General features: G+C 39.3%; 1 long non-coding RNA gene across 2 annotated transcripts; it reads right to left on the bottom strand.

Annotated features, from left to right (window-relative positions):
* Positions 1-1,361: 1,361 nt before the first annotated feature.
* LOC141376078 (uncharacterized) lies at positions 1,362-7,799 on the bottom strand. Of its 2 annotated transcripts, none has more exons than XR_012385187.1 (2): positions 7,640-7,799; positions 1,362-5,134 (listed from the first exon to the last, which is right to left on the bottom strand). It is a non-coding gene; the product is annotated as an uncharacterized lncRNA (long non-coding RNA). The 2 variants fall into 2 exon arrangements; XR_012385188.1 differs by having other exon boundaries at positions 3,869-5,134; positions 7,636-7,799.
* Between the last annotated feature and the right edge of the window lie 3,137 nt (positions 7,800-10,936).

The following is a 10,936-nucleotide window of genomic DNA, read 5'->3' as shown; positions in this document are numbered from 1 at the left end:
AACATCCAAACATATGAAAAGCAACAGGGATGTATTTTTAAAAAATCCCAGCTGCACACTGCAAAAAAATGCTTTTCTAGACAAGTAAAATATTTTAATTTGTTTTGAAAAATAATGCGTCAAAGTTGAATGAGTTTTCCTTAAAACAAGCAAAACAATCTGCCAACTTGGTAAGACAAATAATTTTGTTTTTGGTTTAAAATAAGATTATTTTTATAACCCATTTGCAGATTTTTTTTCTTTTTTTTTTTCTTTTCGCTTGTTTTAAGGAAAAACTCACTTAATTTTGGCATATTATTTTTTTTAATCAAGGTAGTAAGTTTTGTTTGTCTAAATGCTTCTGAATATATGTGTTCAGACTAGAAACAAGACGAAAAAATCTAAGTAAGTAAAGCATTTTTTGCAGTGCAGTGTTAAAAGTCAGTGTGTAATTCAGGAACAACACACTTACATACAGCTCTGCACATGAAGGATGATGATCTAATTCTGAACACAAGTGAACTGAAGCTGGTTAATGATAACAACAGCAAATTGAAACAAACAGAAATTATGTAAAATACTTACACCTTTCAGACAAATTGTAGGTACAGCTACATCTATAAAAGACCAGGTTTGTATTCTCTGATCTCATAAATCAGTCCAGCAAAAACATTTTGCACAGTATAGACACAACCATGGATATTTGGCCTGGATTTTCCCTTCATATATAAAACTGAAGCGTTTTGCTGTTGCCTCTTTTGAAGCTAGGATTCTGTGTAAGGGCATCTAAAGATACGTTTAAACGCATAGCGGAAAAGCCAAGGCACTGTGGTTATCTACTTAACTCTGTTTATAATATGAGAATGGAGCCCATAGTTTGCTCAGAGGAGGGCACATATGAAGTAGATAGTTACGTTTTATTTTCAACTTGTCTGAGCTGACAGACACGGCAGAAATCTAACACACAAAAAAACAATCTACAAAAGTGAAAATTTTATCTGAATTCACTTTTAACAACACTGTGGAGCCTATATGGGTATAGTGAACTTGTTAAATGTTAATGTAAAAGAAGATACTTTTAAATGTAAAGTTAAAGAAACTAGATATGAGCTTTTAAACATTGCACGCTATCCTGCTGGAAATAGCCATCACAAGAAACTCAAAAATGATAGACATGGTCAGTCACAATGCTTTAGGTTGTGACAGGTTGAGATGTTTCAACAATGGTTGGCTCAAAGTATGCCTAGAAAATCTCCCCCACACTGTTACACCAACCATCAGGTCATCTACAAGAAAGGAAGGATTCATGCTTTTATGTTGTTTACACCAAATTCTAAATTGAATGTTTCATCAGAAAACAAGACTCAGACATCAGACGAGGCAACTTTCTTCCAACTTTCTATTCTGATTTTATTTGGTGGCCCTGTTTGAATCATACAGGTAATACTACAGTTTTCTGCCAATTTATCCTCAATGTTTGGCAACTTATCCAGTAATCTGATTCATTTACATAATAAACATTGCACCTTCCAAATTGCATTTACGCAAATCATCCTACTGCAATCGTATGTAACCCTGGACCACAAATCATTATGCTGATGGAGTATATTTTTGGCATATGTACCCCCACCTCCATCAAAATGATGAACCTCCACCTATGAAGCCAGCCAATAAAAACATTAACTGTTGGAACATCTGTGACCATCTGCTACATACATGTCTACATAGAATGGTTTTTAACCTGTGGACCGTGACAATATTGCAGTGCGGCCACCAGCTTTTATTACTAAAAAAAACATTGTTAATATATGTAATTAATAGTTCTATGTATTTTGTTTAACAATCCACTAATTTAAAACTTCTTTATTTATTTTGATAGGTGAATGGTTGTGTGGACATTAAGATACGCAGGTTTGTGCAGAGTGTGTAACATGGATATATGTAAAAATAAATACAATTCCAAATAATAATCTGGAAGTGGCAAATGATTGAAGTGCCTATTTCTATGCAGTGGAAATGCTTTGTCCAGTCAAGCGTAATGCTCATGTCGCAGTTTCAGGTCAGACATGAATATGTAATTACAATCAATAAGGTCACATTTGTATTTACTCAAATGTAACACAAATATTGCACAAGAGTGGGGTAAAACTTCAATACTTCAAAGATCTGTCCAGAGCAGGTATATTCTGAACTCGCTCTGCCTGTCAATATTCAAATCAATGGCAGTTTATTCAATGAAGACAGCTAACAGCCTCGAGTCTGAGTAAGTTACACAAATAAAAGGTTAATTTTAAAAATGCAGTGGTTTGTATATATATTGTTATGTCCATAAATATTTGGACTTAGACACAACAATTTGGCTCTATACACCAACACAATGAATTTGAAATTAAACAAACAAGATGTGCTTTAACCGCAAACTGTCAGCTTTAATTTGAGGGTATACACATCCAAATCAGGTGAACTGTGTAGGAATTACAACAGTATTTGCCTCCCACTTGTTAAGGGTCCAAAAGTAATTGGACAATTGGCTTCTAAGCTGTTTCATGGCCAGATGTGTGTTATTCCCTCATTATCCCAATTACAGTGAGCAGATACAAGAAAGGTCCAGAGTTCATTTCAAGTTTGCTATTTGCATTTGGAATCTGTTACTGTCAACTCTCAAGATGAGATTTAAAGAGCTGTCTCTATCAGAAACAAACCCATCAGAGAGATAGCAGAAACATCAGGCACAGCCAAAACAACTGTTTGGAACATTCTTAAAAAGAAAGTGAACCAGTGAGCTCAGCAACACCAAAAGACCTGGAAGTTCACAGAAACAACTGTGGCGGACGACCAAAGAATTCTTTCCCTTGTGAAGAAAAGAACCTTCACAACAGTAGGAGGTAGGTGTATGTGTCAAAGTCAACAATCATGAAAAGACTTCACCAGAGTGAATACAGAGGGTTCACCACAAGATGTAAACCAGTGGTGAGCCTTAAAAACAGGAAGGTTAGATTAGAGTTCTAAAAAAGCCTTCGCAGCGCTGAAACAACATCCTATGGACAGATGAGACCAAGATCAACTTGTCCCAGAGTGATGAGAAGAGAAGAGTGTGGAGAAGGAAAGAAACTGATCATGATCCTAACTGTTTTTTTTTTTGCAATTAAGTCATTAATGATGTGACTGCTGACAAAAGCAGCAGGATGAATTCTGAAGTGTTTCAGGCAATATGTTCTGCTCATATTAAGCCAAATACTTCAGAACTCATTGGACACACTTTACAGTGCAGATGGACAATGACTCAAAGCTTACTGCAAAAGCAACCTAAGAGTTTTTGAAGGGAAAAAGGGGAATGTTTTGCACTGGCCAAGTCAATCACCTGACGTAAATCTGATTGAGCTTGTATTTCACTTGCTGAAGACAAAGCTGAAGGAAAAATGCCCCAAGAACAAGCAGGAACAGTAGACAGTTCCTGTTGACACCTGGCAGAGCACCACCAGGAATGAAACTCAGCGTCTGGTGATGTCTACGCATTCCAGACTTCAGACTGTAAATAACTGAATTTATTAAGGATTTGTAAACAAGTATTAAAAAGTGAAAGTTTGATTCATATTATGTCCAATTATTTTTGGACCCTTAACAAATGGGAGGCACATATGCAAACTGTTGTATTTGCTACATCGTTCACCTGATTTGGATGTAAATTCCCTCAAATTACAGCTGACTGTCCGCAGATAAAGCACACCTTGTTCATTTAATTTCAAATTGTGTTGGTGTATTGAGCCAAAAATGTTGGAATTGTGTCGATATCCAAATATTTATGAACTTAAATGTATATGTGTTTGGTTTTGCGAAGCCTAGGAGATGCTTGTTCTGATTCTGATTAAAATGAATGTATTTCTTTAGATTTGTTTGTTTGTTTTTTATTATTATTAACAAGCAGTTCTCTGCTTAATGCATTTCTTTCCAAAAACAATAACATTTTATGATTAATATTTGAGCAGCAGGGTGGCTCAGTGGTTAGCACTTGCCTCACCGCAAGAAGGTCACTGGTTTGAATTCCGGCTGGGACAGTTGGCATTTCTGTATGGAGTTTGCGTGTTTATTCTCCAGATTCTCTGGTTTCCCCTACACTCCAAAAACATGCGGTATAGGTGAATTGGGTAAATAAAATCTTCCTATTGTATTAATGCATGTGTGTAACAGTGTATGGGTGTTTCCCAGTACTGGGTTGAGGCTGGAATGGCATTCACTTTGTAAACATATGCCAGAATAGTTGGAGGTTCATTCTGCTGTAGCCACCCCTGATAAATAAGGGAATAAATGACAAAAATGAATGATTAATATTTAGGATTTATGACGGGTAATAGTTCAGTAATGTTTTTATATAACTGTGTCATCCAAAGTAACCACTTTTCAATCTGTTATTTTCTGAACTGTAAAAAGTCCAGGATTGAACAATTATTTGAAGTCTGTTAATGTTATCTCAGAACAGCTCCACCGATGTAATTACACATCTTCCCCAAATCTCACGCCAACAGCTAAAGGTTAATTTGCTCAGGCCGGCAGCATGTGCCTCTTCAGCATTTCTGCCACCTGATGTTAAATGATGAAAACTTCGAGTGCCAAGTCAAACAAGAATCCTGAAGTTTAATCCTCTAGAAGAAGAGCAGCATGTCTCACAGTCTCTTTTTTGATATTTAAATGTATTCCCTTCTGAAAGATGATGTTTGACTGAACTAGGACAAGCCAGTCTTGTTTAGAGGAGTTCTGGGAAGGACTTGCGGAAATCGCACAAATAAATAGCATCATGTGCAATCAGGCCATATGCTATGACTGACAGAATGTTCCAGTGTGGATGGATGATAAAGCTGATGGCTGCACGGTTGAATCTTCTTGTCAGTAGACGACACTGGCCAGCCATTCAAATGAGTGTGTGCATGAATAATGGAGGAAACGTGACTTTTGTGACAAAAAGATGATTTTGGTGTGAAAACATCCTCTTCTCCTTAGTGGTTGGTGTGCAGTGTGACAATCTCATTTTGTGGATATTTTGGAAGACAGATTGGTGTAAAAGAGATGAGGTTTTTTTCTGAAGCTGTGCTGAATTAAATATTGCTTGGCGGATTTTTTTTTCTTCAGATACCATGAACAGAAGGTCTATTTTTTGCATCTGGAACAAACAAATGTATTATGAATCAGTTTGGCACACTGATTTCGTGAAAAGATGAAGTCAGTCCACTGGCAAGTGTTAAACAACACAATCTTGATAGAAATCACATCTACACAAACAAACAATGTTTATGTCTGCCAATACGTTGCTCGCTATCAGATAAGTTTATGTATTTTATTTTATTTTTTTACATTTGCATCTGTTTGTGTTTTAAGCCACAAAATGTGATTTTCAAATATTAATTAGCATAGCAGTTGTGTTGAATTTTTTTAAAGAAGTACTATAAAAACTGCTTTAATATTAAATATGTTGATTGTTTTCATTTGAAACTAATTAAAAAATGTATTTCTAGAAATTACCTTAAATGAGCTTCTGAATTGATAATATTTTTCACAGATGTAGCAATGATAAGAATTTTATTGGCTTTTCAGATTCAATCAACATTGAGATCTCTGACCAATATTATAATGTCTATGAATCTAGAGTGAAGGTTTGGCCAAAAAGAATTGTAATTCGACAAAAATAAGCTCTCTGTGGAATTAAAGGCTGCGAAAGGGAAAGACTTAATGGGACAGCACTACAACAGCTGCACATGTCATCATTTGTCATAGCGAGCTCTTGTTTCATATGAAATCAACGATCACCGCTGTAGTTATTTCAGTTGCATTATTTTTTGGTATTTATCTTCATGAAATGATTGAAGACAACAATATCATGTTGTCATAACTATATAATGGTGCAATCAGCTCCTATCTGTACTGAGCATTTAAGCCGTGGCCATATTCGTCTATGCTTAAGAAATTAACATTAATCCAGACACTGTAAAAAAGTAATACCCAGCCACTTTTTTGACTGGGTAATTAAGTGTCATTGAATGACACAATGTTGTGGGACTGCAGTGCAGGAGTTATTATTATGGATTATAAATGGCAAAATTTAGCGTTTTTATTTTAGCGTTTTATTTTGCAAGTAAAACACGAACGCCGTTCTGAATGTATAACAAAGTGTGATTGTTTGTTGTAAAAAATCATAATAATTACAAAAAAGATTAATTTCTGCATCTCCTGACTTTCATTTGCAGCCATGCTGCTGTTGTTGATGGTCTATTCTGGGAAATTTTCGTACCCCTTGGTTTTGTGTGTGGTTCCAAAAAAATCTTCATTTAAAGGGGTATCTAGCCCCTCCCTTTAGCCCTATGCCTTCAAACTAAAGATAATTGGTAAGGGGAATTTGAATTTAACTCAATTTTATTTATAAAGCACTTTAAAACAACACAGTTGACCAAAGTGCTGACAATAGAGAGTAAAACAGTGTAGCACATACTTTAAAAGAAAAAGAAAAAAGCATAAAATGTCAACATCTCACTCTGTGCTGAAAGCCAAACTGAACAAGTGGGTTTTAAAGAGCCCATATTATACATGAAATAGGGTCATATCCTGGTTGTAAGGGTCTCCAACAACAGTCTAATATGCATGCAAGGTCAAAAAACACTTTCATGGTCTTATAATCTGCATTTATTTTTAGCTAATTATCCCAGCGACTCCTGTATGAATCGTCCAGTGATTCATTTGTTCCCAAACCCCTCCTTAGCGCGGAGCTAATCTGCGCTGATTGGACCGATGACAGTCTGTCGTGATTGGTCGACTGCCTTCAGTCAGAGAGGGAAATGGCCAATAGCTAATCAGCAATTTAAAAAGTAATCACAGTTCATACACGCTCGATAGTGTAGGCGTGGAGTTTAGCTGCCACACTATGGCGAGTGGATAGTGCCACGGATAACCGAACGAAGGAGACAGTCGTGTACTCGCCATACCACACACACACAAAAACACACACACACCTCCGGATGACAACGCTCCCGCTTCCGCCCGCACCCGCCAGGTTTTAGCCTGAGAACCCGCTCCGTTTTCTGCCCGCCGCGCCCGGTCCCGCTAGAGCGGAGAACACAACCAAAAATCACCCAGTATACAGTCCAGACAGCCAAGTATAAACACACACACACAGCACAAAGCTCGTTCGTTCGTTCGTTCGTTCGTTCGCTCTCTCTCTCTCTCTCTCTCTCTCTCTCTCTCTCTCTCTCTCTCTCTCTCTCTCTCTCTCATACGCGCGCGTGCGCACTAACACACACACAAGCACCACGCAGACTCTCTTTCTAATTCGCATAGCAATATCCGTGATATTGCTAGACAGCCCGCTCCCGTCCCAAATTAAACCCGTTACCGACCGCTCCCGCGATTTATTCGGAAATTTATTCCCGCGGCTGTCCCCGCGCCAGATTTCTGCGGCGCGGGAATACATTTCCGAATAAATCGCGGGAGCAGAACTCTAGCACGGAGCTCCATAAACAAACAGCACGCGTCGCGTTTTTAACGTGACTTTGCACGCGATAAGATAATATATCCAGTTAACCTGATACAGTACACGCGGTTACAAGTAACAAATCACAACTAAATACATTTGCAAGCTAGAGTCAACGAGGCAACAACTTTAATCGCACGTACTTACACTTGAGAAATGGAAGAAACCCATCCTGACGTCCATCAGTTGCTCTTTACTGATCCTTCCTTTAACAAACTCAGATGAAGTATTCTTTGTAGCATGTAGCTTCCAGAAGTTTCCAACTGCTTGGCTATAATGCTGATGTTTCATCTTTGGGTAGAGACTCAATATAATGTCCATCTGCAGTGTGACTTCAATCGACCGGCATGTTTGTGTGCGTGTGTTTGTGGGTGTGCGTGTGTTTGTGTGTGTGTGTGTGTGTGTGTGTGTGTCTGGGTTACTGCGTCAGAGGGCGGGGCCTCAGGTTTGAAATCTCCCGGGTTTGCGCGTGCACGTGAATAACTTGGTTTCGTTCGTACGTCATGGCGAAACACCTAATGAGTCGGTATCAAGGCGACTCGTTCGAAGCACTATGAGTCGACTCTTTTATAGATGAATCAACCGTTTTAAACACTGTATTCTTACAGATTTAAGCCTTAGCTGGATACTTCACTTCACTTAGAGCTGTGTTACACACTACATGGAGGGGAATTTTCAAAAACCCATAATATGGGCTCTTTAAGAAGAGATTTAAAAACAGTAAAGGAAGAGGCAAGTCTAATATATAACGGCAGCTCATTCCACCATTTTGGTGGAGCCACAGCAAAAGCCCAATCCCCTCTGAGCTTTCAACTTGTCCTGGGCATACCCAGTGAAGAGAAGGTAAAACTGGGGTGATGTGGTTGTATTTGCGTGTGCCAGTTAAAAAGTCGATAAATTTAAGGCTGACTCACCCCAAAATAAAGGGCATTACAGTAGTCCAAGCGGGAGGTTATAAAGGCATAGATTATTCAAATAAATTTGATTCACCTTTATTTGTATAGCGCTTTTAGAGTGTAAATTGTGTCAAAGCAGCTTTACATAGAAGATCATAGTAAATTGAAACAGTTTAGTTCAGTTTTCAGTGTTTAAGTTCAGGTCAGTTTAGCTCAGTTCAGTGTGGTTTAATAATCACTACTGAGAGTCCAAACACTGAAGAGCAAACCCATCGATGCGCAGCTCTACAGATCCCGAACCATGCAAGCCAGTGGCAACATCAGCAAGGAAAAAACTTCACCAATTGGCGAAAGTGAAGAATTAAAAAAACTTGAGAGAGACCAGGCTCAGTTGGGCACAGCCATTTCTCCTATGGCCAAATGTCTTGTGCAGAGCTGCAGTCAAGGCGCCGGAGGACGAAGAAAGCTGGACCTTAGCGAAGACTCGTCTGTGCCTGGAGCGTCAGAGGAATCAGTCTCATGCTCTTCACTCCTCCATGACCACCACAGCAGCTGCTCAGAATACGGCCTGGTCCAGGATCATGGAAACCTTGGGATCATCTTGTCGCTGGTCTTGGATTGAATCAGTGGTGCTGCATAGTCTGAGGGATTACTGTTTCAAAGTGCTTGTGTGATAAAACGTGCTTAATTGTGGCCAGTTGAAAAGAAGCAAGGTGTGAAGGGCAAAGGCAGGGGTGTCCAAACTAGGTCCTGAAAGGCCGGTGTCCTGCAGAGTTTAGCTTAAACTTGCATCAGCACACTTGCTTGAAAGTTCTAGTACATTTCTAGAGTTCTTGAAGACACTGATTGGCATGTTCATGTGTTTTTGACCAGCCCTCCAGGATCGAGTTTGCTCACCCTTGTTCTAGTATATCTAGAAAGAGCTTAAATAGCTGGTTCAGGTGTGATACCCTTGGGTTAAGGGGTAGAATTGGGATTGGGCCTTAATAACAGTTGTCAAAAGCATGCATAAAATCTCATTCATGATTATGGGTTCGCGACAGCTTTATGAACTTATTCGGTTTGACCTAACGTTCTGATTTTCCCTGTTTTATGTTTTTGCTGAGTTCATTTCTAAGCTACTGCCTGCAGGAAACATTTTGCCCAAATAAATAAATAAACAAAAATGAACACATTTTCCATCAGACATGTCAGGTGAATTATGAGCCCCTATTTCCATTATTCAGTAACATGTACACCGTGCTATTTTCCCACTGTGGCAGGTTTATTGTAGTTGCAGGGCATGCTTGTCACAATCATATTAATCCACATAGAAATCCAATGCCTGGATTTGTATTTGATGCATATGGCTTCCCAAACAACATTTCAGCACTTCGTACAAGCTGCCAGAGAGGAACAACCATTGAAAACTCAAGCTCTTTGAAGAAGCGTCATCTTTTGTTTCCCGTCATTTTTTCTTTTTTTGTTTTACACTGGCGCTACAATACATGGGGGCAGGATAAGACACGCCGTGGAAATCGTTTTCCGCATCCGATCAAGTAAGTAGAGCTGTAACAGAGGGGCGTCTCTGAAACACCTGTTAACAACTCTGGTGTATCGCCGCAGGGAGGAGGAACATCAATAAGCCACTGAATATCCTGAGGCAGATCTTTAAGACAACAAATTAAAAGGGGTGGAGGAAGAGAGGTGTGTGTGTGTATGTGTGTGTGTGTGTATGTGATCAAGCTCTGGAGGATGAGTCGAGCTCCTGTTTTCACGCTGATGGGAGATTGAGTCCCCAGCCATCTGCTTCTTGGCCCACTCCAGGGACGCCTGTCTAGCTGAATATGCTCAGCAAGCAGAAAGGGAGACGCGGTGGCAGCACTGCCCTCCTGAGCGGGATTGCGGTATGTGTGTGTGTGTGTGTGAGCTGGGTGATGGGCGACGAGGTGGCATCCGTGTGGGGGGTGAGGGTGACTGTCTTGTCTTGGCAGCGCTCCATCAGTTTGTGGCAGCCAAAGAGCTGCCAGCACATCCGCACACACTCATTCATAAAAACACACAGATGCATGCAGGTACTGACTCTCTGTGAAGCAGTCTGGGTGACCTTTACAAGGGGTTTTCGTGTAAGTGTGCTGTAAAGCATTGTTGGTAAGAATGCACTTTGATTTGTTTTACATGCAGTATATTTAAGGATGAACCTACAGGATATTATCAGAAATGAAGATTCCAGGAATGTTAAGTGAACAGTAAGTGAGCACTCTTTAAAAATTAAGCTTCTTTATTGACAGTGAGTATGTTTACATGGACACCAATACTCGTAATGCTATTATACTACGATTAAGACAATATTCTACCATGTAAACAGCAATTTTTGATGACCTCAATCCGACCAAAGTCATAATCGAACTAAACAGAAATTGAATCAAAATCAAGTTATGTGGAATATGCCGAACAGACAAGTGAACAGCTAATCAAACTATTACTATTTTGTAGTGCTTTTAGCTACACTTTGCGACAGAATGCACAGACGGCAGTTGTCCAGCATTTGATGAAAAAAAAATGAGAA

Source organism: Danio rerio, chromosome 9 (genome assembly GCF_049306965.1).
Source record: "Danio rerio strain Tuebingen ecotype United States chromosome 9, GRCz12tu, whole genome shotgun sequence".
Classification (NCBI taxonomy): domain Eukaryota; kingdom Metazoa; phylum Chordata; class Actinopteri; order Cypriniformes; family Danionidae; genus Danio; species Danio rerio.
The sequence above is the reverse complement of the archived record's forward strand: the minus strand, read 5'-3'. Positions and strand labels throughout refer to the sequence as shown.